Here is a 27,904-nt window from a genome sequence, read left to right on the forward strand (position 1 = left end):
CAGACTCCTGCAAGCTTTCACCCCAATTCATTTGTCCTTTTAAGATTACCCATTACATCAATACAGGCACTTACTGTCTACAGTTTCCACCATCCCTCAGGATCACATCTTCCTTCCACATGTCCTGCCCCAAGCCTATTGTCTATGGACCACTAAACTCCCTGAGCCTGCTCCTCCGGAAGCTAGGAACGTGGAGCTGGTCAAGTGTACATAGTCTCCCAGTTGATGGGTTCACTTCACTGTGGACAGGGTGTGCAGTAACTGGTCAACTGGGAAGGGTACAACCTGGACCAATCAGAATTGTCCTGGGCCACTGGCAGCCAGCCATAGAAGGAGCAGTCCTGTCAGACCTGATCCCGCTAACACCTCACAGCCAGTATATGCAGGCACCTGTGCAAGCTCCACCCATCTAATAGGATTCACCTGCCACTCATTCCTGACATCACCTGCAGCCTATTTAACCCTGGTTTTCATCCACAATCCTTGTTCATCATCAAATCAGCCTGCCTGAACCAGTTGCTCCTAGTTTTCACTTTCTCTGCCTAAAATTTACCTTGTTGCCTGTTGTATTTAGTTTCTGTTCTCTCTTGTTTTGTGGCCCCTTGTGTCTTGTTATTTTGTGGTCTATTATTAAAGTTATCATTCACCGCTGAATTGTATCCGTTGCTCTGTTTTTGAGTCAAGCCTCCTCTACATTTTGTGACACCCGGTCCATTGAATAATGAACAAAATGTCTTTTGTTGCCCACAGAGGAGCCTGTGAAGCACTTTGAAGGGTTACATAGGAGGTGCATAGATTGAATAAATAACCTCTTCCATGTGGAAGGCTTAGAGGCACTGAAGGTTCACAGAAACTTCTCCAGGTGCAGAGGAGGGAATAGAAGGCTTGCCAGAAGCAGGAGACAAATTGTGGGCCCCTAAGGGAACATTAGCAGACCGTAACAGTACTCTGGAATGCAGAAAAACCTTTTCCTGAGCTTCGTTCCACTCCATGTACTTTCAAAGCAATTGGAGATAAGACTGTTGCTAGATTTGGCAAGAACATCTTTCAATAATTCAGCTATTCCAGATATGTATTCATTTGGGTGTATTGCAAATAATGTGCTTCATCCCTCAAAATAGGACATTTATTTCTCTTTAAAGGTTGTGCATTCCTTTTCCAACACTCCAAAACTTCTACCAGATTTCATATTTGTTTTTCTCTCAAGGCTCTAGTAACTAGGATAACACAAGATTATAGCAACTCTGGATATACCCTGCAGCATTTTCTGAAATTGAAAAGCTTCAGTAAAACTGGAATCGTCTGCGTTTGAATTAACTCATTAGAAGGCTCCTTATACATCAGTTGTTATGCATGACAATTACCAACCTTGTCAAAAATTTTAAGTCTTCTAGAAATGAATGAGGTTCAATTTATCTTGCAATGTCCACAAATCTTGATGTCTCCATCAACTTTAATACTTGTACAATGGCTAGTGCCCATTCAGAGTACTTATTTTGTTCATTGAGAAAAGAGTCAGTCTCTGCCTCCAAACTTGTTTTTATTGCATCAGGCACTGACCTTGGCTTGAAGAGCCACTGAGGACCATCAAGATCAATATTAAGCTTGGCTTGGGTGTCCTCAATAAGCCCTTTGAAAACCTTTTTATGTCTCCTTGGCACTTCCTGCAATGTTCCAGCCTAATTCATCCTAACACAATGCAGATTCCTCCAACCAGGGAATTTCTTTCTGCCAATCTTTCCCCAGCAAGTTTGAATGAAAGCCTGCAACAATAGCTACCACTATTATTTTATTCCATTTTTGATATATCAATGTCACATGAGCAATTATCTCTTGCTATCAAATGTTTAGGTTTTCAGATTAACCTGGTACCTGCGTAAGTCAAGGTACTGTATATTGTTTTCTGGCTACTAAACTTCATATTCATTCTAATTCATTGGTGTAATGTTGCACTCGTTATCAACTCCAATTTTGTGTGTCTGCCATGTATTCTCATGACAGTAATCAGAGGTATTATTTTATTAGATCATCCCCTTTTTCATTGTGAACATCACTTGCTTCCTTTATGTGGTAAAAATGGTGTAAACTTGAGAAATTTGGAGCACCTTCTGCAAAGTTCTTCATTTTCATTTTGTTTGCTGAACCTTATTTTGTACTTATTCCTACAGTCTCTGATGATATGATCTTTTAAACCACAAGAAAAGGTAGCATTAGATGGCATGTTGCCTTCTGTAGTGGTAACAGTCTTTGATTACCCTTTGAAAAAAGTTTATTTTATTTTGGGACAGGTACATTTTGGTGCTTATCATATGTGCACATTGCTATAAGGAAAAGCTCAGCCCAAAATGTCGACTGTTTACTCTTCTCCATAGATGCTGTCTGGCCTGCTGAGTTCCTCCAGCATTTTGTGTGTGTTACTTAAAGGTGGTTATTACTTTATTGCCTAAATAATTGGTAGGTTTAGAACTACTGTTTAATTTACAGGCTAAATTTCAGCAAGTTATTTGGAAGGTGGACATTTTTGAAGGTTAGGTTGTGGCCATTTTAGCAAGTTTACACAGCAGCTCATATTCTGTAAATTTATTGGCTGACTTTCTGTGATTGCAGTTATAACAGCATTAGATATTGTTCCCAGCCTTGCATTAGTGACAAGGAGTTAATGCTTCCATTAGGTCCAAGATTTTAAAACATTCATATCCCATTCTTGGCTGTTTATTAGAGAGACCTAATAAACAGTTATAAACAGCATAAACAGTTCTGCATTGAACTGTTACAGAATTCAAAAATCATGGGCTGCATATACTCAACATTATATTGTCATTTTGTGTAGGCGATATCCTAATTTTTCAGATCTCTATGTTTATTATATTCAGAAATACATACGAGTTTCTATTCACAGATACCTTTGCAGGCCTTCCTGGTTCTGACTGCTTAGCTGTATCTGTTGCATGGTGTCTCCAAGGGAGGAATCGCTCTGGTATGTTGCAGAATCAACGCAGATGTAGTGAGCCATTCAGAGAGGAGAGGTTGAGGTAAAAGAGTTCCAGTGCCCATACAACTGGCCTGGGTGCAAGATTGGATTGCTCTGGGCGCAGCCGATTTGGAGAAATCAAAAGCAGCTTTGGGCTGGACAGTGAAGTCTGGGCTCAGAGCAAGTTGCTGGGTGGCATGTTCTAGGCCTGGGACCTAATGTGATTTAGAATACATTGTTTAGATAATTTAAGCGATATACTGGAAAGACGAGGCATTTGGATCGGGGGTGAGAGCCAATTTCACTCATTCTCCTGTGATGTTCACTCCTGTTTCTCTATGGCACTGGGGCTGTGAAGACTGCTCCTGGCTGTTGTGCTCTGTACCCACTAATATGATGGATGGATACTTGGGCTTCGGCCTGCTCCAGAGTTCAGATCTAAGGATTCCTTTTGGTTTGGAATGTTGTTGCTCACTTCTATTGTTTGCATGATTCGTGATTTTTTTTTCCCCTTCCCTGTGCATTGGATGTTTGTCTTTATTTTATTTAATTGGGTTCTTTCAGGTTTCTTGCTTTGTGGCTGTCTGTAAACGTACAAATCTCAAGGATGTAAAATTGATACATTCTTTGTTAATAAGTGTACATTAAAACTTTTAATTTGGACATTGGATACTCTTGACCTTGGTGTTTATCCTTGATTTTAAACTTCAGTTTTCTTAGTAATTAACGTTTTTTTAATCAAACACATGAATTTATATCCTTCTAATTTATTCATTGTTTAAAATGCTCTTGGGAAAAATGAAAATTTAAGATATCATAACACTCATAGCATTTTAAACAACAGGCTTCTGCAAAATGCTTTGAAGTGGAAAACAAATGTTAATTGCTTTCTTTGGTATTATATGTTAAAAAATTAGCATTTCCAGGATTACCATTTAGCCAGATCATGGTTTCACTTACAAGAGAAAATCTGCAGGTGCTGAACATCTGGGCAACACACAAAATGCTGGAGGAACTCAGCAGGCCAGGCAGCATCTCTGCAAAAAACCACAGTCAATATTTTGGGCCAAAACCCTTCGTCAGGACTGGAAAAAAAGCTGAGGAGTAGATTTGAAAGGTGGGAGGAGGGGAGAGAGAAACACCAGGCGATAGGTGAAACTTGGAGGAGGAGGGATGAAGCAAAGAGCTAGGTAGTTGATTGGTGAAAGAGACAGAAGGCCATGGAAGAAACAAAAAAGGGGGGAGGTGCGTCAGAGAGAGGCGACGGGCAGGCAAGGAGATAACATGAGAAAGAGAAATGGGTGGGGGGGAGATGTTTGAGAAATCATTATTCATGCCATCAGGTTGTAGGCTACCCAAAAAGAATATCAGGTGTTGTTTCTCAAACTTAAGTGTGACCTTATCGCAACAGTGGAGGAGGCCATGGATAGACATATCAGAATGGGAATGGAAGTGAAATTAAAATAGGTGGCCACGGGGAGATCCCGCTTGTTCTAGCAGATGGAGCATAAATGCTCGACAAAGTGGTCTCCCAATCCATGTCAGGTCTCACCGATACACAGGAAGTCGTACCGGGAGTACCAAACACAGTATATGACCCCAACAGACTCACAGGTGAAGTGTTGCCTCACCTGGAAGAACTGTTTGGGGCGCTGAAGTGAGGGAGGAGGTGCAGGGGCAGGTGTAGTATGGTTTCAGCTATTGACAGTGCTTTGAGACAAGCATGTTCCCAATGCATTATTGACAATACTGTGCTATTAACAATTTGCAGTATAAGCATTTTATAGCATAAGTAATTCAATGACAGAGAGATAAAAGTCATTTATTTCATTTGTCTATGCAAAATAGTCTTTCAAATACACTTTATATTTGCATGCATGTAAAAAGCACAAAGTGGACTATGTCCCCTAGAACAAGGTCCTTCAATTTTATAATATTCCAAGAAGATTTAAAAGAAAGTAGTAATAGCTAATAGTTGAAATCATATATTGCACAATTATGCCAGCTCCAGTTCATCAGTGCAGGAGTTCTTCAGAGCATTGTCCTAGAGCCCAAACATTTATATCTGTTTCCTCAGTGACCTTATTTTCACCACAAAAGCATAAGTGGAATGTTCACTGGTTATTGCACAGTATTTGCAAGACCTAGACAATGTTTGGCATATTCTGATAACTGCATTACAATAATCTAGGCAATGAGTATCTTTCAGAAAAGAAAGATTTTCTTTCAACTACCTACCTTTGTCATTTGATGGCATTACCATTGTTGAGTTTTGCTCCATCATTATCCAGGGATCACCACTGGCCAGAGAATCAATAGACCAGTCACATAAATACTATGACTACCAGAGCAGGTCAGAAAATTATATGTTATGAAAAGTGACTTATTTCCCACTTGCCAAAAGCCTTCATACAATTAAGTAAACAGGAGTTGGGAGTGAGAAAGAATACATCCTTTTTGTCTAGATGCATGACATTCCAACAACAGTAAAGTACTTCAGCACCATCCAAGACAAAGCCACAGGCATCAATCCATCACCCTAAATGTTAATTTCATCTGCCACTGGTACTTTGTGGCTGCAGTATATACAATACATTTAATCTACTGTAGCTTCTCACCTAGGCTACGCTGACGACATCTTTCAAATCCACAACCCCAATTACAAAGAAGGGTAAATACAATGTGCTTATGGGAACTCAGCCGTTTGCAGATTCTCCTTGTAATCATTCTCATCTTAAGTTATGATTGCCAGATGTAAATTGTGGATGTCATACAAACAACATTCTGAGGGTACTTTCACCAGATTGACTACGATTCTCCAAGAAGATAGCCTGCAGCTCAAGGACAAGTAGAGGTAGATGGTGACAATTCTGGAGTAGCAAACAATCTGCTGGAGGAACACTGCAGGTCAGGCAACAAGTCAGGGAGAAGGAATTGTTGACATTTTGTTTCACAATCCTGCAACAGGACTTGTTGGGCTTCAAAGTTCAATATAAATTTATTTGCCAACAAGCATCACATTCTGTTAAGAGAATAGATTGATAAACTGCTTCAAAGATGAAAACTGTTCATTCTTATTCTCTGGCATGAAGTAAGTATGGTAAAGATGTGATAGTGAAACACAAGGCAAGGAAACAGTACTGAATTCTCAAACAAGCCTTGAAATATTTATTTTTCACATTCACTTCATAGGAGTAGTTCTTTGGGCAAGTTACTAGATCTCATTCTATATTTTTCGCTCTGTTGGTGGAACAAGACTTCAAGTGAAGAGAAACTGATCAGATCAAATTCAGGGTATATAAAACAGCATATATCAATTCTATTGAGCATTCTTCCAATTTGGGATTTAAATTCTTATCATCATTCTTGAGTTTTACAATAATGGGATAATGATATTTCAAATGGTACTTGGCTAGAGAAATTGATGATTTGTATCAGCACAACTAGAATGAAAATAAACATGAGAAGTGCTAAAATATAATGTATCTAATTACTCCATATGATTCATATGTATGTACTTTGACAGAAATATCACTTGGGAAAGTCAAAAATAAAACAAATTTTAGATTTCAGACAATGTGGGAGAGGGGTAGGAAACAAAAACAAGGCTCTAGAGTAGCAACACAAGAGAATGCAGAAGTCAATCACCAAGGAATTAGACTCATAGACTCAGGGCTCCAGTCATTGGGACTTGACTTTTACATAATTTTGAAGAATGACCACTTGTTCAAGATTTCCCCCTCCCCTAGCAGAGAGTTCCACCACTCTCTTCTTTTAAAAAAAGTACTTCTGACATCCTCCTTATCCTTTTATCCAATCACTTTAAAATGATGAATTTCGGCAAGTTGGCTTCTGGTAACTTTGCAGAATTCAGAGTTGTGACATACTCCTCAAACAACCTCATCATCTTATAAGACTAGGTGAGAGACATTCACTTGTCTTTATAGAATGTGTATGTTGCAATTAGCCATTCATAAAACATCACAGCCATTGGACAAGTGCTAATGACCACAATTAATATATATATATATATTGAAAGCCTGAATTTTTTATTTTACTTTAGACTTAGACAATTTCAAGCTTGCTCATTAACATCAAACTAAAACAAAAAATGTCAAAACCCCTCACAGATCAGGTAGCATTGGTAGAGAGCAACTAAATCAACATTTCAATCCAATCCCACAATTGATTCAGAGCCTGAAATACTAAATCTTCACTGGTGCAGCATGGCATGTTGAGCATTTTCTGGTTTTGTTCAGGTTAATAAGATCTGCAGCTAATTGCTTCAGTAATGAAAAACAGATTGATCCAGTGCCAGCTGAACTGTGCCAAGTGAAATACTGTGGCCACACCCAGGGTAAAGTAGGTGAGGCAGCATTTTTGGAAAGAGAAATAGAATTAACATTTCATCGCTTCATTGGAACTCATGCCTTTGGCAATTTCTGTTTATCTTTATTCCCAGCGATCAATTTTAACTATCTCATAACAATCACTCTATGTCAGCAAAACTAAAGAACTGATTGTTGACTCCAGGAACGAGAAAGATAGCAAACATGCACCAGTCTACATTCAGGGATCGACAGTGGAGAATCAGTAGCTTTATATGCCTGGGTCTTAATCCAGAATGGCTTGTCCTGGGCACAGGTCATAAAGAAAGTACACTAGCATCGCTATTTTCTTAGGAGGTTAAGGAGGTTCGAATTGTCACCATATACTCAGAATCAGAATAACGTTTAATGTCACTGGCATATGTCATGAAATATGTTGTTTTGCAGTAGCAGTACATTGCAATACATAATAAAAAGACTATAAATTACAATGAGAATATATATATATATATATATATATATTAAATAAGTAGTGTAAAAAGAGGACAAAAACAGCAAGTCAGTGTTTTTACTGGCTCATTGTCCATTCAGAAATCTGATGGTGGAGGAGAAGCAGTTCCTAAAACGATAAGGCTCCTTCATGGTAGTGATCAGAAGAGGGCATGTTCTGAATGATGGGGGTCCTTAATTATGGATATCTCCTTCTTGAGGCATTGCCCTTTGAAGGTGTTCTCAATGCTGGAGAGGCTAGTGCCCATGATGGAGCTGGTTAATTTACAGCTTACTGCAGACTGTGCAGTGTCTGTACATCTGCATTTCTACATCTGCAGAAATTTGCAAGAGTCTTTGGTGACATTCCAAGTCCCCTCAAATTTATAATGAAATCTAGCGGCTGTCATGCGATCTTTGTAATTCCATCAATATGTTAAGCCCAGGTAAGATCTTAACAAACTCCTATAGATGTACAGTTGAAAGTATCCTGGCTGGTGCATCATTGCCTGGTACAGCAATTTAAATGCACAGGAAAGTGAGAAGCTGCAGAATATAGTCAACTGTGTCCAATACATCATGACACATCCCTCTCCATCTTTGGTAGTATCCACATGAGGTGCTGTCTCAAGAAAGCAACATTTTTATCATCAAATCATATCTCCCATATCATCTTATGGCAGGAGCTACAGAAGCCTGTGGTCCAGGGGTTCTTAACCTGGAGTCCTTGGACCCCTCTGGGGGCAGTGAACTTGAATGAGAAAAAAATTTACATCTTTATTTTCACTAACCTTTAACTGAAATTTACCATTTCCTTCAATTATGATTGTAGACAACAAACTACAGAAGTATTAGCAGTACCTGTGACTTTATCACCAATATAAATCATGGATATTTTCATATCACATTACAATTAGACATTAGAAAGTTTTTAACAAGAATAAGCCATTCAGCCCAAGAAAGCTTGCCAAATTCCTGTTCACATAGTTTGTTGAATTAACTATCAAGTTTACATTTCAACATCTCTAACGTACAACTCTCAACTACACAACCATGTAATTTGTTCCATGTGTCCACAACTTGCTGTGTAAAGAAATACTTCCTGATCTTAGTGTGAAATCTCCTCTTAACAAGTCTGCACCTATGGCCCCGTGTCCTTGATGATGGATTAATTTTGAAGTAGCAGCTAGCATCCACTTTACTTATGCCCTTAATGATTTTGAACACTTCTGACACGTCTCCTCTCATCTACATCTGCTTAGGCTAAAGAGAGTTCGTTCTTTCATTTGTTCTTCGTAGCTCATAACCTGCAGACCTGGAATCAGTTCTCTGAACTCTCTCTGGTAGCTTCACATCCTTTACACAATATGGAGACCAAAATTGTACACAATACTCAAGGTGTGGCCTCACAAGCGCATTAAAGAGAATATCCCTAGACTTGAACTCACTGAGTGCATTATATAGCTCATCGTCCTAATAGCCTTCCTAATCACTTCTGTGCGTTATTTAGATGTCAATAGGGATGAGTCTACCAGGATGCCCAAATCCTTCTCATACAGTGCACTTTCTAACTCAAGACCCCCCCCCATTGTATATTTATATCTAATATTTCCACTTCCTATATGTAATACTTTAAATTTACTTACATTTAATTTTGTGTCATTTATCTGTTTAGAACTGACTGTATTAATACAGCCGTCTGAATGTTATCTGCCCATCCCCCTGATTTTGAATCATCGGCAAATTTTACTAGTTATTAAAAATATCTCAACATATTATTTATGGCACACTCATCACTACTTTGAAATTATGGTAGTTACTAGACCCACTATTAGATTGAATGTGATCGTAGTTTTTCTGTGCTATGTAGCTGGCCAACTATCGGGCAGCCTTGCGCAACGTGAATCCAAGCGCAACAATACCAAATTCCAGACAGGACATGATGCCTGAGCTCCTGCTGTAATACTTGTGTCTATCTGAGTATCAAAAAGCCATTAAAAGTGTTAAAACCTTGGATAAATTTTAAAATCGACCTTATTTTACTTGACACACAAATTTCTTGAATACCTTTCACTTCACTTAATTAACATATAGATTACTTTTTTTTGCAGATTTATCAAACAACTTAATTAAAAACTGAACAAAATATTGAGTTTCAAAAAACAGCAATTGAATGAAACAGCAAACAAGACAAAATCTGCAGATGCTGGAAATCTGAGCAACACACACAAAATGCTGGAGGAACTCCGCAGGTTAGGCAGCATCTATGGAAAAAAGTACAGTCAACATTTTGGGTCCTGCCAAAGGGTCTTGGCTCAAAACGTCAACTGTACTTTTTTCCATAAATGCTGCCTGGCCTGATGAGTTTTGTGTGTGTTAATTGAAGTAAATTGACTAGGGGGAATGCCATACTAGATCTAGTATTAGGTAACGAATCAGGTCAGGTCATAGATCTCTCAGTGGGTGAGCATCTGGGGGGACAGTGACCACCGCTCCATGGCCTTTAACATTACCATGGAAAAGGATAGAATCAGAGAGGACAGGAAAATTTTTAATTGGGGAAGGGCAAATTATGCTATAAGGCTAGAACTTGCGGGTGTGAATTGGGATGATGTTTTTGCAGGGAAATGTACTATGGATATGTGGTCAATGTTTAGGGATCTCTTGCAGGATGTTACGGATAAATTTGTCCCAGTGAGGAAGATAAAGAATGGTAGGGTGAAGGAACCATGGAGGGCAAGTGAGGTGGAGAATCGTGTCATGTGGAAGAAGGCAGCATACATGAGGTTTAGGAAGCTAGGATCAGATGAGTCTATTGAGGAATATAGGGTAGCAAGAAAGGAGCTTAAGAAGGGGCTGAGGAGAACAAGAAGGGGTCATGAGAAGGCCTTGGTGAGTAGGGTAAAGGAAAACCCCAAGGCATTCTTCAATTATGTGAAGAACAAAAGGTTGACAGGAGTGAAGATAGGACCGATTAGAGATAAAGGTGGGCAGATGCGCCTGGAGGCTGTGGAGATGAACGAGGTCCTCAATGAATACTTCTCTTCAGTATTCACCAATGAGAGGGAACTTGATGATGGTGAGGACAATATGAGTGAGGATGATGTTCTGGAGCATGTTGATATTAAGGGAGAAGAGGTGTTGGAGTTGTTAAAATTCATTAGGACGGATAAGTCCCTGGGGCCTGAAGGAATATTCCCCAAGCTGCTCCACGAGGCAAGGGAAGAGATTGCTGAAACTCTGGCTAGGATCTTTATGTCCTCGTTGCCCACGGGAATGGTACTGGAGGATTGGAGGGAGGCAAATGTTGTCTCCTTGTTCAAAAAAGGTAGTCGGGATAGTCCGGGTAATTATAGACCAGTGAGCCTAATGACTGTGGTGGGAGAGCTGTTGGAAAAGATTCTTAGAGATAGAATCTATGGGCATTTAGAGAATCATGGTCTGATCAGGTACAGTCAGCATGGCTTTGTGAAGGGCAGATCATGTCTAACAAGCCTGATAGAGTTCTTTGAGGAGGTAACCAGGCATATAGATGAGGGTAGTGCAGTGGATGTCATCTACATGGATTTTAGTAAGGCATTTGACAAGGTACCACACGGTCGGCTTATTCAGAAAGTCAGAAGGCATGGGATCCAGGGATGTTTGGCCAGGTGGATTCAGAATTGGCTTGCCTGCAGAAAGCAGAAGGTCGTGGTGGAGGGAGTACATTTGGATTGGAGGGGTGTGACTAGTGGTGTCCCACAAGGATCAGTTCTGGGACCTCTACTTTTCATGATTTTTATTAACGACCTGGATGTGGGATAGAAGGGTGGGTTGGCAAGTTTGCAGATGACACAAAGGTTGGTGGTGTTGTGGATAGTGTTGAAGATTGCAGAAAGGCATTGATAGGATGCAGAAGTGGGCTGAGAAGTGGCAGATGGAGTTCAACCCAGAGAAGTGTGAGGTGGTACACTTTGGAAGGACAAACTCCAAAGCAGTGTACAAAGTAAATGGCAGGATACTTGGTAGTGTGGAGGAGCAGAGGGATCTGGGGGTACACGTCCACAGATCCCTGAAAGTTGCCTCACAGATAGATAGGATATTTAAGAAAGCTTATGGGGTGTTAGCTTTCATAAGTTGAGGGATAGAGTTTAAGAGATGTGATGTAATGATGCAGCTCTATAAAATTCTAGTTAGGCCACACTTGGAGTACTGTGTCCAGTTCTGGTCACCTCACCATAGGAAGGATGTGGAAGCATTGGAAAGGGTACAGAGGAGATTTACCAGGATGCTGCCTGGTTTAGAGAGTATGCATTATGATCAGAGATTAAGGGATCTAGGGCTTTACTCTCTGAAGCAAAGGAGGATGAGAGGAGACATGATAGAGGTAAACAAGATATTAAGAGGAATTGATAGAGTAGACAACCAGCGCCTCTTCCCCAGAGCACCACTGCTCAGTACAAGAGGACATGGCTTTAAGGTAAGGGGTGGGAAGTTCAAGGGGGATATCAGAGGAAGGTTTTTTTACTCAGAAAGTGGTTGGTGTGTGGAATGCACTGCCTGAGTCAGTGGTGGAGGCAGATACACTAGTGAAATTTAAGAGACTACTGGACAAGTATATGGAGGAACTTAAGGTTGGCGGTTATATGGGAGGAAGGGTTTTACATTGTGGGCCAAAGAGCTTGTACTGTGCTGTATTGTTCAATGTTCTACGTTCTAAATATTTTATATTAGTTTTATGTATTTTATATTTTTGCAGAACTAATTTAAGCTGAAATGTTGAAGAAAAGGAGGTATGACAAAAAATATGTAATATATGGTCTCACTTGCATTGATAGATGTGACAAGACACAAAAGCTAGTGTTCTTTATGTGGAAAAATTCTTGCAAATAGAAGTATGAAGCCAACAAAACTGAAAGAACATCTCATAGTGAGAATGCATTTAAAGGTGTGGGTTTTTTCATACAAAGAAAGCTTATATCAAAAAAGTCGGGACATTTCCAAAACTTGGATTTGCCATTTCCTAAAAGCCTTTTCTTGAAGCATCCTATAAATTTGCTTACCAGATTGCCAAACAATAGAAACCCCAAACTATTGGAGAGTCTTTAGTAAAGCCATGTGCACTGGAAATGGTTGATTTGGTTTATGTCAAACACAAGAAAATCTGCAGATGCTGGAAATCCAAAGCAACACACACAAAATTTTGGAGGATCTCAATAGGCCAGGTAGCATCTATGGTAAAGAATAAACAGTTGACATTTCAGATGGAGGCCTTTCTTCAGGACTTCAGGATGCTGCCTGACCTGCTGAGTTCCTCCAGCATTTTGTGTGTGTTGAGCTGGTTTGTGGACTGACTTAAATATAAGAAAAAATTGCAAGTCGTTCCCTTATCAAATAATGTGATATGTTCCAGAATAGTTGATACTTTTTTTAACATTTTGAAGCAAGTCATTAAGAATTCGCAGCCTCACAGTTCCCATGCAGTATGCCACTGGATGAAACTATAGATATCTCTGTATGTAGTCAGCTCCTTGCTTTTGTTTGTTATTTGCATACTGATACTATCAAAGAAGAATTCTTATTTTGTGAGTCCCTTTTGGAAATTACAAAGGCTGTTGCTGTCCAGCATCTTGTGTGAAATGAGAAAATAAATATAAATTGCAACGATCTTGGGGGAGATTGAATTAGAATCAAGTTTATTATCACTTATTTATATGGTATGAGAATAGTACAATGCAAAGGTATAAAAATTACTATAAATTACCAAATAATTTGAGCTTAGAAGGTTGAGGGGGAACTTGATAGAGGTATTTAAAATTATGAGGGGGATAGATAGAGTTGACGTGGATAGGCTTTTTCCATTGAGAGTAGGGGAGATTCAAACAAGAGGACATGAGTTGAGAGTTAAGGGGCAAAAATTTAGGGGTAACACGAGGGGGAACTTCTTTACTCAGAGAGTGGTAGCTGTGTGGAATGAGCTTCCAGTAGAAGTGGTAGAGGCAGGTTTGATATTGTCATTTAAAAAAAAAATTGGATAGGTATATGGACAGGAAAGGAATGGAGGGTTATGAGCTCAGTGCAGATCGGTGGGACTAGGTGAGAGTAAGCATTCGGCATGGACTAGAAGGGCCAAGATGGCCTGTTTCTGTGCTGAAATTGTTTTATGGTTATCTGTTTGGAAATAGTAAAAAGTTTTTTCGCCAAACAAAATTTTGACTGGAAAGGAATGCTTCATACTCTGTGCACAGATGTAGCTCCTACGATGCTTGTTAATACATTCTGTTTTGCTACTTGAGTGCACATAGCCGTCACTCATTGTTTTTTACACAGGCATGCACTGGCAACAAAGATTCTTCCAACAACCCTGAAAGAAGTTTTGTCAACAGCCATAAAAGACGTGAGGTTTATTAGAAGCAGGTCTCTGAATAATCGCATTTTTAAAAGACTTTGTCAAGAAATGGGTGCAGAATATGAAATGCTTCTCTACCACAGAGTAGTTCGCTGGCTTTCAAGAGGATAAATCTTGAAGTGCTTATTCCAATTACGGATAGAAGTTTCACATTCTCCTGAAGAAAAAGAAAACCCACTTTTGGAACAGTTTGAAAAAAGGGATTGTATCCATGAGTTGGCTTTCCTGGCAGATGTTTTAACCATATGAATGAAATAAATCTTTCAATTCACGACCTTGAAGTCACCAATACGGATGCTACTGAAACATTACAGGCTTTCTTGGCTAAACTCCCGATATGGAAGAAGAGAGTACAGGCTGATATCTTTGCAAATTTTCCACTGCTGGAGGAAGTACCTTACCAAGACGGAGTTGAGATACAAAATTCTCTGTCAATTTCTTTGAATAGAGACATTTGTGTACACCTGGAAACACTTCAGAACACTTTCAAAGGTTGTTTCCTTCCTGATGGCATCAAAGTTAAACTATGGGTCCGCGATTCTTTTCTTTCCAGTACAAACTGTGTTGAAGAATTTGATCTAGCCAAAGATGAGTTCATTGATCTTAGACAAAAAACTTACTACAATTAAGGTTTAACACAAAAGCCTTGGAGATTTCTGGTGTTCCTTAGAGAAGCCTATTCTCGCTTTGTAAAGCAAGCTATGGAAGCTTTAACTCCCTTTGCAAAAGCACATCTTTGTGAATCAGGATTTTCAATGCTTTTACCCATTAAAACTGTGGTGAACTACATATACCTGTCTGGACATGCCCCCCGCTGACTGCTCCTGTGGCTCCTCCCACGGACCCCGGTATAAAGACGATTGGAGACACAGTCTCCAGGATGTTCTGTGGTGGTCAACTGCTGCTTGTTCTTTCTTCCAGCCAATAAAAGCCGATATCTTGCCTCACGTCTCCGAGAGTTATTGACAGTGCATCAAAAACAAAAAAATCTTAATCAATTGGATCTCCACCATGACATGCATGTTGCTCTGTCAAAGACCACCCCACAGTTTAATGTTCTTATCCAAGCTAAGCAACACCATCCTCCACACTGATAACTTTAAAAAACAAAACTTAATTTTAACTTGCCTATATTTTAAATGTATTTAATGCATTAGTAAAGAAACACATATATTACTATATCACAAATTTTGTTTTTTTATCATTTCAATATAACTGGTTTATTTTGTAATCCTATGTATTTTACTTTATATATTTGAACACATTATTCTGAGATGACACCCAGAGGATTCAATGGACTGTCAAAGGGGTCCATGGCATAAACAAAGATAAGAGCCCCTGCTGTAGTTCCACACCACCACATTCAGGAACAGCTATTTCCCTTCAACCATTTGGTTCCTGAACCAATCAATAAAAGCTATTCACTTTAGTTTAACATGATTATAACCATATTGATCACTTTGCATTAAAATGGACTGTTCTGATCTTGTAAAATTGATATATAATTCATATTTATGTTTTTTTTCTTGTGAACAATGCTTATATGATGCCATCTGCTTGTGATACCATAAGCTTTTTCAAACATTTCACATAAACATGAGAAAATCTGCAGATGCAACACACACAAAATGCTGGAGAAACTCAGCAAGTCAGGCAGCATCCATGGAAAGTCCTGACAAAGGGTCTTGACCCAAAATGTTGACTGCTCCTTTCAACGGATGCTGCCCGACCTGCTGAATTCATCCAGCTTTTTTGTACGTCTTGATCCATGGAAAAGATGCTCCTGATGAAGGGTCTTAGTCCGAAATGTCAACTGTTTACTCTTTTCCATAAATGTTGTCTGCCTGCCGAGCTCCTCCAGTGTTTTGTGCATGTTGCCATGTGACAATAAACTTGACTTTCCTTTTCCAAAAAAAATGCATGACCTATTTGACGAATTACTGTCTCTTCCACAATTGCTACTCGATCTGCTACTTTGGATAAATGGGGCCTTTTCTGGTTGGCCGCCAGTGACTAGTGGGGTTCCTCAGGGGTCAATATTGGGACTGCTACTTTTTGTATTGTTTGTCAATAATTTAGCTAGTGGAATTGATGGCTTTGTGGCAAAGTTTGCAGACGATATTAAGATAGGTGGAGGGGTAGGTTGTGCTGAGGAAGCAATGCAATTGCAGCAGGACTTAGACAATTTAGAAGAATAGGCAAAAAAGTGGCAGATGGAATACAGTGTTGGAAAATGTATGATAATGTATTTTGGTAAAAGGAACAATAGTGCAGACTATTATCAAAATGGGGAGAAAATTCAAACATCTGAGATGCAAAGGGACTTAGGAGTCCTCATGCAAGATTCCCAGAAGGTTAATTTACAGGTTGAGTCTGTGGTAAAGAAAGCAAATGCAATGTTGGCATTTATTTCATGAGGAGTAGAATATAAAAGCAAGGAAACAATGCTGAAGCTTTATAGACGCTAGTCAGGCTGCACTTGGAGTATTGTCAACAGTTTTCAGCCCGATATCTCAGAAAGAGATCTGCTTGTGCATGAGTCACAAAAGGTTGGTTTGCAGGTGCAGCAAGCTATCAAGAAGGCAAATGGGATGTTGGGATTGAATTTAAGAGCAGGGAGGTTATGCGGCAACTGTTCTGGATGCTGGTGAGGCTGCACCTGGTGTAGTCCACGCAGTTCTGGCCTCCTTACTTGAGGAAGGATATACTGGCTTTGGAGGTGATGCAGAGGAGGTTCACCAGGTTGATTCCAGAGATTAGGGGGTTAGACTATGAGGAGAGATTGAATCGCTTGTGACTGTACTTGCTGGAATTCAGAAGAATGAGAGGGGATCTTATAGAAACATATACAATTATGAAAGGGACAGATAAGATAGAGGCAGGAAAGTTGTTTGCACTATTAGGTGAGATTAGAACTAGGGGACATAGCCTCAAGATTTGGAGGAGGAGTAGATTTAGGGTGGAGATGAGGAGGAATTGCTTTTCCCAGAGGGTGGTGAATCGGTGGAATTCTCTGCTCAGTGAAGCAGTAGAGGCTATCTCAGTATTTAATACAATGTCAAAAAGGTTCTCGCATAATGTGGGAATTAAGGGTTATAGGGAAAGGCAGACTACAGTGGAAGCCGAGTCAAGTCATTTTTTGTTGTCATTTCGACCATACACTGCTGGTACAGTACACAGTAAAAACAAAACAACTTTCCTCTAGGACATTGGTGCCATATGAAACAATACAAAGCTACACTAGACTATGTGGGACAACATATTAAAGTATATTTAATATACTTATATTTAAGACAGAAGTTGATAGATTCCTGATTCATCGGGGCATCAAGGAAAATGGTGAGAAGGCAGGTGTATGTGGTTGAATGGGATCTGGGATCAGCCATGATGAAATGGCGGAGTGGACTCGATGGGCTGAACGGCCTTATTCTGTTCCTATGTCTTAAAATCTGTTGGGTGTTCCCAACGTTTTATTTTATACTATTTCTAATATGTGCGTTTTGAGAACTCGCACTTCTTTTAAGCGAGTTCCCTTCCCTAAAATGCAACAGAAATTCACTCTACGAGAAGAACAGCATCAACATCTCTGCGTGGGCGGGAAATCCCGCGCGCGTGCACGCCGGAGCGGCCGCGCGGGTACAGCGGCAGCCCGGGGCCGCGGGCGCGCACTGTGGGAGGACCGTCATTGGTCGGAGCGGCTGGAGTGGGTGTGGGCGGAGAAGTGACAACCTGGGCCGCAGCGGACTGAATAATGTCTTGACTCGCCGCCCTGCGACAGCGTGTCCGTCGCTCGGTGTGGAGCCGGGCGAGAGGTGAGCTCTGCAGGGGCGCGGGCTCGGGCTCGGGTTCGGGCCCTGAGAGCGCTGGACCGGGAGGGATTGTTGATGCCGATGGCTGCTGTTGTGGCTGCACAAGATGCCCTGTGTGCGAGGCCTTTGTGTGTTCACTCTGCTACCTATGCTTTTCCTGCCCTTGAACTTTTTGTTCTCTCGCTGATCTTTGTACCGGAGATCTCGTTTGGGGTTTGCAGTCCTCGCACAGCGCCCCGCCCAAACCTCACGGCGGATCAAATCATCACTGGCATGAAGCTTTGCGTTTTCAGATATGCCATTCCAGGATGCTATGATGAGAGAACGACCAGTCTCATGATCTGTTACTCCGCCTTCTCGTCTTGGCGGCAGTGCCTTTTAAAAGCCAGTTTCTAATGCCATCTCTTATGTTTTGGAGGTATCATGGCTGCTTGGTCTGAAATAAAAACCAAAGCGTTCTAAGTGATCGGGCTATTTCTCTCTCTCTCTATGATCTTACATTCTGTTTTTTTTTTAATTTAGGGCATCGAACATCTGTAGTTCCCGTTGTTTTAACTGCTTAATATGCTTGGACACAGCAGATCAGTTTTCATTACTTTTGCTGTAATAGGGATGGTTTCCATGGGCTTCAAATCCAAAGATTCCCTTTGCGTTCCCTCTAGCTCCCCAGACTAAAATATCTCACTTTAATAGACATCTGCCAGTGAAAAGGCAAACGAAGTTGGTTTCTTCGGAACCTCCAAACCCACAGAACTCCGCAGTAACAATCTGAAAGAAATAAGAAACTTCCGTTCATGTGAACTTCATGGTCAAATTCACAGCATAAATTAGGGGACAGAGTTTTGTTTAGCACTGTTAGATTATGTGCTATCTCTAATGTGGACTGCTACAGAACATACTATGAATAGTATAGTACAGTACAAGAACAGGCCCTTTGGCCCACAATGTTATGACAAACCAATCAGTAATCAAATGGCCAACTAAAGTATTCTCTTCTACCTACATGATGTCTATATCCTTTCATTTCCCTTACTTTTATGTACCTACTAAGCATCTCTTAAAATGTCCCTAATGGATCTTTCTCAATCACCAATCCAAGCAATGCATTCCAGGTACCCAGCACTCTCTGTACATATTCCCTCGTTTCCCCTCGGCCTTCACTGCTCCAGAGAAAACAACCCAAGTTTGTCCTATCTCGTATGTCAATGATATGTTCCAAAAATGCAGTTTTTGCTTATGGTGGAGGTGGTTGTAAATAAACAACGTATTTTCAGAATTTTGAAAAAAGAAACATACAGCAGCCAGATATTAAGATTTAGTAAATGGAGTTGATAATACCTCTTCATATAATAACAATGTGTGGTTTGGAGTGGATTGGTGTTTTATTAAGCATATTGAAGATGTTGATTTGTCTACTGAATGAAATGAACTGTGTTTCTTCCATTTCCATTCGTCCAATGTCAAAAGAAGCTTCAAGTGTACACTTCACACTGTTCTTTCAAAGTACACACAAACTCCTGCAATGTACTGCAGTGAAATGCACAATCATGAATAAATACCATGCAGTCCTTAAAAAGCTTTGTTGCTCCTCAGTTAATTACTTGTCTGTGTCTAGTTTTGGGTGCTGGAGATCTGGTTTTGGAGATCTAGTTCAAAGCACAACTAGTCCTGAGTTAAGGGAAGTCTTTATCCTCAGAAATCTTGCTTACGGAAAACTCACCAGCATAACTTGACTGGTATGGATTCCCGAGTCGTGATGAATCTGATTTAAATGTAATAACAGCATCCTTTTGAATGCTCATGAAGCATGCAGCGCTCATGCCAGCAAGTTTAATCATTTTGAGTCTCCCAGCCATTGTGCTACTTGAAGTAGTACCTCTTGAATATTAATAACTTTGGTTCATTCAAATAGCCCTACCTACCAGAGTAAGTATTGTAGAAAAGCAAGATACTGTTAATTTTGAAAATTGAAGTGGGAAATAAATAGTGGGGAAGAAAAATTATTTTCAATGAACCAGCAACCTGAATTTTATATGCAACCTTCAATTTGTCTGGGATTAGTAAAATTGCTTAATGATTATATTTGTTCAGGTAAATACATTTAAAGCATGAACTTTCTCTTGGAAATTCACTTCTTTATTTTTGATCGTACCCAGTAGTCTTGTATTGCAGTAGTTGTTCAGGTGGTAGTTGAATAGACACCTTTGTATAAAAGAAAAATGTTGATTGGAAAATTAACTTGTAAATTAACTTAGATTTCTGGAAAAGAAAAGGGAAATTCAGGAAGTAGTTTCATATTTTTATTTTCTTGAACCTAATCCAATCATTCATCATTAAACCAAGGCTTTTTAATGTGTTTAATTGAACAGATTCAGATTTAGAATAAAGTTAATAGTCAAACTGAATATTATTACTGCAATTTGTGTGGAGATTATATGGAAGAGAGTTGCTGTCCAAGTAAGCCTGTTTTAGAGCATTTCTTAAATGGTACAGCTTTGCATAATCAGATGTAGATATTAGGCAAGAACTGGGTTCGGTATTTTTAGTTTGTTGTATTAAATTTTCACATCATTGATGTAGTGTTACTTTATGGGAAACCAGAATGGTGTGACAGACACTATTTTGAATAGAACAGAAATATGTTTCACTAACTAATTAGATTGAAGAAGATGTTGCATTTGGTCTGTTGGCATAGACATTTAAATGGTGTATCCCACAGCAGATATTGGCAGTTGTTGTGTTGTTTACTTAGAATAAACTGGTTCTACATCAATTTTTCATATTTGGAATTTTAATGCTCCATAAAACAGGCTGGAAAATCTAACATTGCTTTATGATACTGAATTAGGTGCAGGATGGTGGTTAGATTGATTGGAGAGAAATGTTACTGATTTACTGTACCTCTGTGGGTGAAGGTAATTATAAAGTTCTGAAACAGCATGGTTCAGAAGAAAACTAGAACATTTTAAAATGTGGGATCTGAAAATAGAGTTCAGGATCTTATGGAATAGAAATGAATCATTTAATGCACTTTTTAAAGACATCTTCAGAAATAGTTAGTGTAAGGTTCCCAGACTTTAACAACCATACTCTTTCTGAGTAACTGCATTGTGTTTCCTCTGCTTGGGAGCCAAGATCGCATTAATTGGGTCAGTGATTCTTTAGTGCAGTGTAATTGGCAATCATGAGATATGAAGGAAAATGCATGTTTTGTGCCTTTGCTGTGTTTCCCTTTCCTGTAGTTTGAAAGACTATTGGCTGGAAATTGTACTTAGAAAATTTTTGATGCATTTAGTAGGTGCTATCTTTAATGCTAATGCAAAATGAAAAGCCTCTAAGAATCATTTTCCCCATAGTTTGCTAGAACTTGATTTGCATGTTTGACAGTGACACTAGATACCATTTTCACAATGGTGAGTCAATATTAAGGCTGTTGTGAATGTGAGAAAAAAGGGTAGTGGCAATGTTGCATTGGTCATGCAGGGGAGACCCACCATCCTGTCTTTGAACATAGAAAAGACTAATCAGCACCAACATCAGTTCCATATGTTCCTTGTCCTTTGCGGATGGTTGTTAGTATTGATTTTTAAAAATATAATTAAATAGATATGTTTTTTACTCAATGTAGCAGGAGATGGATCATTTTAGTTCATAAAGTTTACTCTGTGTTATGTACAGCCTTTTTGCTGATACGTATTTATGAAGTTTTTTCTACTTTAACAAGTAAGTAATTAAAATGAGTCTGCACTTTAGAGCATCACAATATGTACAAACTGGCATGGGAAAGTGAATCCTGCATTGAGGGGAATCACAAGGTGTCTGAGCCAATTTCATATGGCATGTGTATTCAGTAGGAAATATATTCTTCAAGATGGGTTTACAATTTTTTGTGCAATTTATATATAAAATTGAGTGCAAAGGAGTTCAAATTGTAGGCAGGTCTATTAGACTTAATTCTGCTGAAGGAAATGTTCGACAATGTGCGCTTTGTAGGCTGAGCCAGCGTGTACCTGCCTACCCCTAGTTGCTTTTCAGAAGGTAGAGGTAAGCTGCCACTTAAAACTGCTGTAGTCTTTGAGTTGCGGGCATTAGGGAGAGAGCTCTTGGATTTTGATCCAATAACAGTGACAGAGTGCCGATACATTTCCAAGTCAAGATTATATGTTTCGTTGAGCCAGGGCTCCTTGATGCCATTCTCGATCATATGTTGCCTTGAGGTCAAAGACAGTTACTCTCACTTCAGGTCATCCACTTTGAATTAAGGCTGTAATGAGGTCAGGAGGTGACTGATTTTTGGAACCAAAACCGAGCTTCTGTTGCAAAATAAGCACCTCTTCAAAGTTAAAATCAACTTTGTTGCCATATGCACAGGTGCAATGAAAAGCTTTACTTGAAGCAATATCATCGGCACAAAGCATCATATAAGCACAATCGGAAGAAAAACATAAACAATCTTAACAAGAAAGGAGACCCATTAGAACAAAAAAAAGTCCATTTTTGTGCAAATGATCAAAGTGATTGTGGTGTTGCTGAACTGTAGTGATTATTGTTGTGCCAATTAGTTCAAGAACTGAATGGTTGAAGGGATGTAGTTGTTTTTGATAGCATTATCAGTTATTTTTTCCATCACTTTACTAATAATTGAGGGTAGACTCATGGGATAGTGATTGGCTTGGTTGAATTTGTCCTGCTTCTTGTGGACTGGACATACCTGGTCAATTTTTCACATTATTGGGTAGGCTGTAGGTTTGAAGCTGGACTGGAAGAACATGGTCAAGCGGTGCAGCAGGTTCTGGAGCAGAAGTAGCATTGTCAGTTGTTGGCAGTGCCTGTGGCCTTTGCTGTATCCAGTTTCTTGATATCATGTGGAGTGAAACTTGCACATACAGTACTTCAGCTTTCTCTTTCACGAGGATGTACTGTGCTCCCTCAGCATTGAAAATAGGGGTATTTGTGGAAACTGCTCTTTGAATGAGATGTTTATTATCACCACCATTCATGACTGGATATACCAGTACTGCAGAGCTTAGACCTTCTCGTTGATTGCGAGATTGCTTATTCTGTCTGTTTATGCTGTTCGATTATACAAGAACTGCTGTCTAGTAGCTTCACTAGGTTGATTTCTAATCCAGAGATATGTTTGGAACTCTACCTGGCATGCCCTCCTACACTCTTCATATAATTGGAGTTGATCCCTTGGTTTGATGCTGATGGTAGAGTTGGAGATGCTCTGTGCCATGAGGTTTTAGACTTATTGTTGAGAATAGTTCTGCTGCTGGCTTGCAGCATCTCATGCATGCCCAGTTTTGAGTAAATAGATTTGTTTGTAATCTCCCCCATTTAATGCAGATGGTAGTGCATATGACATGATATGTATTTTCAATGAGTGGACAGGATTTCATCGCCACAGAAGTGTGTGGTGGTTACTCCTATCAATATTGTCTTAGACAGATGCATCTGCATCAGGTAGATTAATATGGATCCTTTCAGTTTTGATGGGATGCAGTTTGTCTTGCTGTCAATGGAATTGTTGTAAACCCTGAAAATGTGCTTTTTAAAAAAAATGTATGTTTAAAGGAATGACAGAATTAGTCTCAGAGAAGCTTCTTTGTCTTGTATTTGGAGAAATTAACTTTGGTTATGTAATTACTATGCAAAACACCATTCCTTGCTCAGTTCAGTTTTATGGTTTTATTAATTGGGAAGATACTAGTCATACATTTAATATTTATGAAATTGACATCAATGGCCTAATTAAAAGTTGAATTGAAATGTTCTTTTGTTTCACTAGCATTAAAACTAACAACCATGGATATAGACGGGGGCAATCATAGCAGTTTTAACATATTATGCTGTTGTTATTTTGCTTCGTAATAATCTTTACAAAAGCATCAGTTTCAGTTGGTCAAAAGAAATGAGATAATCTTTTAAACGTCCTATTTAAATCTCTTCTGCTAATTTGTCGGTGGGATGTAAGGTTCCCCAACTGACTGTCAATTACTGCGTCATTTTTATAGAATTGTTCATTCTGACATTGTTTGTGTGCTAGTTGAGTACAGTCGTCCCTCCTTATCTGCGGGATCTACATGCGCGGATTGGGAAAACCCGGAAGTTCTCTCTCCAGCACTTGTTTGAGCATTGTTTGCTTCACATCTTGTTTGGTCACTACTTTGTTTCTGTGAAAGTATGGCTCCTAAAAAGTAGTTAAGTGGTCAAAGCAATTCCTCAAAGGCTAAGAGTTATCTCTTAAAGTGCTGTCTCTCGCCGAGAAAGTAGAAATCATAGATCTTTTGAGAAGTGGCATGTCGCTTGACGAAGTGGTTCTCAGCCCTCAACCTCCACAGATCCTGACGTTAGTATTATTGAGCTTCCTCCAAAGCCACCGAGGCAGCATCAGCGTTCCCAGAAGAGCCATGATGGTTGCGTCTGTACTGAACATGTACAGACTTCTTTTTCTTGTCATTATTCCCTAAACAATACAATTAGTTCCCTAAACAATTAATTACATAGCATTTACATTGTATTAGGTATTATAGACAATAGACAATAGGTGCAGAAGTAGACCATTCGGCCCCTCAAGTCTGCACCGCCATTCTGAGATCATGGCTGATCATTCACTATCAATACCCAGTCCCTGCCTTGTCCCCATATCCCTTGATTCCCCTATCCATCAGATATCTATCCAGTATTATAAATAATGTAGAGATGATTTAAAGTATACAGGAGGATGTGCATAGGTTATATGCAAATACTATGCCATTTTATATAAGGGACTTGAGCATCTGTGTTTTTTTGGTATCCGTGGGGGGGGGGGGGGGGGGAAGGTCCTGGAACCAATCCCTCGCGGATAAGGAGGGCCTACTGTAATTTGAATTGTCATAATCATGGATACTGACTTGTGCAAATTTTTTCCACTTGTGAACAAAGTAAAGTATATGCCATGACTCTTAATTCTGCATTTTCTTTTCCAAAGGTACTGAAACTAGGAATCAAGAAACAGACTTTTCAGCCCAGCAAATCAATGCCAGGGCCTTGGTTGCACTCAAGCCATTTTTGTCTTTCATCTGACATAAACAACACATTCTTTTGAATCCTTTGTTCTTGTGTGGCTTCTGGGGAATTGTGTAATTTGCATTTGCACAACTCTCTCCAGATTAAAGAACTTCCTTTTGTATTTGGAGGTATTTGGAGCTGAATGGGATTCATTATTAGCATCAAAAGCGTGCATTTATGTTGCCTTATCCAAGCAGCCCTTGTTCTTGTGCGTTACAGCATTGACTGTCAACAATGAAAGGGCTCATAGATGATAAAAGATTTTGGTACATGGATGGGTGGCACAGTGAAGCAGTTTAAAGAGCTGCTGACTCACAGGTTAAGTGACCTGGGTTTAATTCTTATCTTCAGGGCTGCCTGTGTGGAGTTTGTAAATTCTCATTTTGACCACTTTAGTTTCTAAGGCTATGTCCACACCAGATCGGATAATTTTGAAAACACCAGTTTCTAATAAATACGATAGGCGTCCACACTATGCGTTTTTAAAAATATCTCTGTCCACGTTGAAACAGATATTACAGTGAATTTCCTCCTTCTGCGCGTGCTCTGGACACATCTACCGAAAACAAGCAACATGTTTAGTGTCGAATCTCGCTGTGAAGGATGGTGCGTGTTTGTTCAGTTACAGACTAGAAAAACTTAAAAGATGGACAGCTGTTGGCTCTATGCAGGGGGACTTAAAAGTAAAAGAAAAACAAACACTGGAGCAAATGGAGGCAACCGACAGGGAGTTCATGGACAGTATGACCCGGCTGATGACGAACATTGAAAAGCTGATGAACTCTGTTGCATTAATAAAGCCCCTTGTTAAATGTATAAAACATGTCTGCTTCAGTATTATCTTGTATTTCCATACAGTGTCACATTAGGCTGTTACACATCTATTGTCAGAGAAGTACTTGCATAAATAGGTAAACCACCTTCATACGAGCAAGGACAGAAAACAGGGCAAAATGAGTATTCTTATTTATTCAGTAAGTTATAGGTCAAAGTATTTGGTGAGTACACTTCTCACTCTGCTGGCTTCAGTCTCGTTGCTGTCTGTTCTGAAATTGTTAGGTTGCCTTCAAGAAAACAATGAAATAGCATGCTGCCGTCACAATCTGTTCTGACAAGTCATGACAGCGTTTTCAGATTTCTCCGGTTACCCTGTCCACACTGATCTGCCCAAGTGGCGTTTTCAAAATTACACACCCTGGAGAGTGTTTCTGAAAATCTCCAGTTTCAGGGGATGAAAATGCCATTTTAGTGTGGACAAAGAGTAAAAAGGAAGAGAAAAAGCTTCGGTTACGGATTTATCTGGTGTAGTGTGGATGTAGCCTAATAGATGAGCTAGTTACTAACAGTGTCCCAAAATGTGCAGGTTGGTGGGTTCTACTCTCATCTACAAACCTCTGTGTGTAAGTATCTGGGGGGAGTTGATGGGAATGTAGACAAGAATTATGGTAAAGTGAGTACAAAGTGGCTTGCATCTACTAAGCTAAATAGCCTGTTTCCATACTGTATCTCTCCATAACTATTTAGTCATCCCAGGTATTTCTGTCTGTGCGAACCACTTTGTTCAATTAAATTCTCTTGCTTCTCAAGCATCTCTTAGAGATTTCTCCTTTTCAAGAAATCATTGACTTCTTGTTGAAAAGATTGATGTATGTTGAAGGCATAAGGCACTTGAGGGGTGCAAGGACAATGGGCTTTGAAACAAAGGAGAAGGAATTATGGTCAAAGTGTAGATTTTAAGCAAAGTTTTGGGGAGAGCAGAATGGGAACAGATATGTGAGTGAGGGAATTGCATAGAATGGGGCTGAGAGATTTAGATATAGTTTGATTCATCAAATTGAACCTACATGTTTTTTTTAAATGTCTGTGATCCATGGCCAGGAAATTATCAACTTCAGATCTATTCAAGGGAGGTCCCTGTCACCACTAAAACTACAGCTCTGTCCCCTACCCCCAACCCATCCCCATCACTCCTTTATCCTGCACACTTAAACTAGATGTTCTGAATCTAGTTTACAGTATTCCTGATGCCAATCTTGCTGAGATCTTTGAAGGAATTCTGAAGGACCCTGAGTATTTATGACCTGCACGGTTGAGTTGGTAGCAGACTAACCTATGAGTTCTACCATGGTACTCTAGATTTTCCTTTTTATTTTGGTTTGCAAAGAGCTAATAATTTTATATCCATTAAATGTATCAAGGTTGGTTAAATTTTAGAGAATCAAAGGAGCTTCAGGTGACAAATTTGAAACAGAAAATATTGGAAATCCTCATTAGGTCAGTTAGTATATTAAGAAAGAGAAACATTAAACATTTCAGGTTCAGAACTTTTTATCAGAACTGAGAAAGAGGAAAACGAGAGAAAAAAGAGTCTACAGATGCAAGTAAGACAACATCAATGGAGGAAAATGGACAGTTGACATTTTGGATTGAGACCCTGTATCGAGACTGAGAGCAGGTGACCACTACAGAAAGGTTAGAGGGAGGGCTGAGGCTGAGGCATGTGTATGATAGCTTGAATCAGACATGGAAGGCTATAACGTGCAGATTAAGTCATGGGAGAGGAATGCCAGCATACTCCTGACTTGAAGTTCAAAGTAAATCTATTTCAAAGTGTATATATGTCACTATATACAACCCTGAGATTCATTTTCTTGCAAGCATACAGAGTAAATCTATGAAACACAATCGAATCAATGAAAGACTGCACCCAACAGTATGGACAAACAACCAATGTGCAAAGGACAGTAAACTGTGCAAATACAAAAATAAAATAAAAAAGCAGTAATTATTGAGAATATGAGATGAAGAGTCCTTGAAAGTAAGTCCATAGGTACAATGAACAGTTCACTGCGAGTGAGGTTGTGTG

General features: G+C 39.5%; 1 protein-coding gene across 3 annotated transcripts in view; it reads left to right on the top strand.

Annotated features, from left to right (window-relative positions):
• Positions 1 to 17,854: 17,854 nt before the first annotated feature.
• pikfyve (phosphoinositide kinase, FYVE finger containing) overlaps positions 17,855 to 27,904 on the top strand; it is a 105,654-nt gene continuing 95,604 nt past the window's right edge. For all 3 annotated transcript variants that reach the window (XM_059967046.1, XM_059967047.1, XM_059967048.1), the window contains exon 1: positions 17,855 to 17,988. The gene's annotated coding sequence lies outside the window, so the exon portion shown is untranslated. The remainder of the gene's footprint in view (positions 17,989 to 27,904) is intronic.

This window comes from Hypanus sabinus, chromosome 4, assembly GCF_030144855.1.
Source record: "Hypanus sabinus isolate sHypSab1 chromosome 4, sHypSab1.hap1, whole genome shotgun sequence".
Classification (NCBI taxonomy): domain Eukaryota; kingdom Metazoa; phylum Chordata; class Chondrichthyes; order Myliobatiformes; family Dasyatidae; genus Hypanus; species Hypanus sabinus.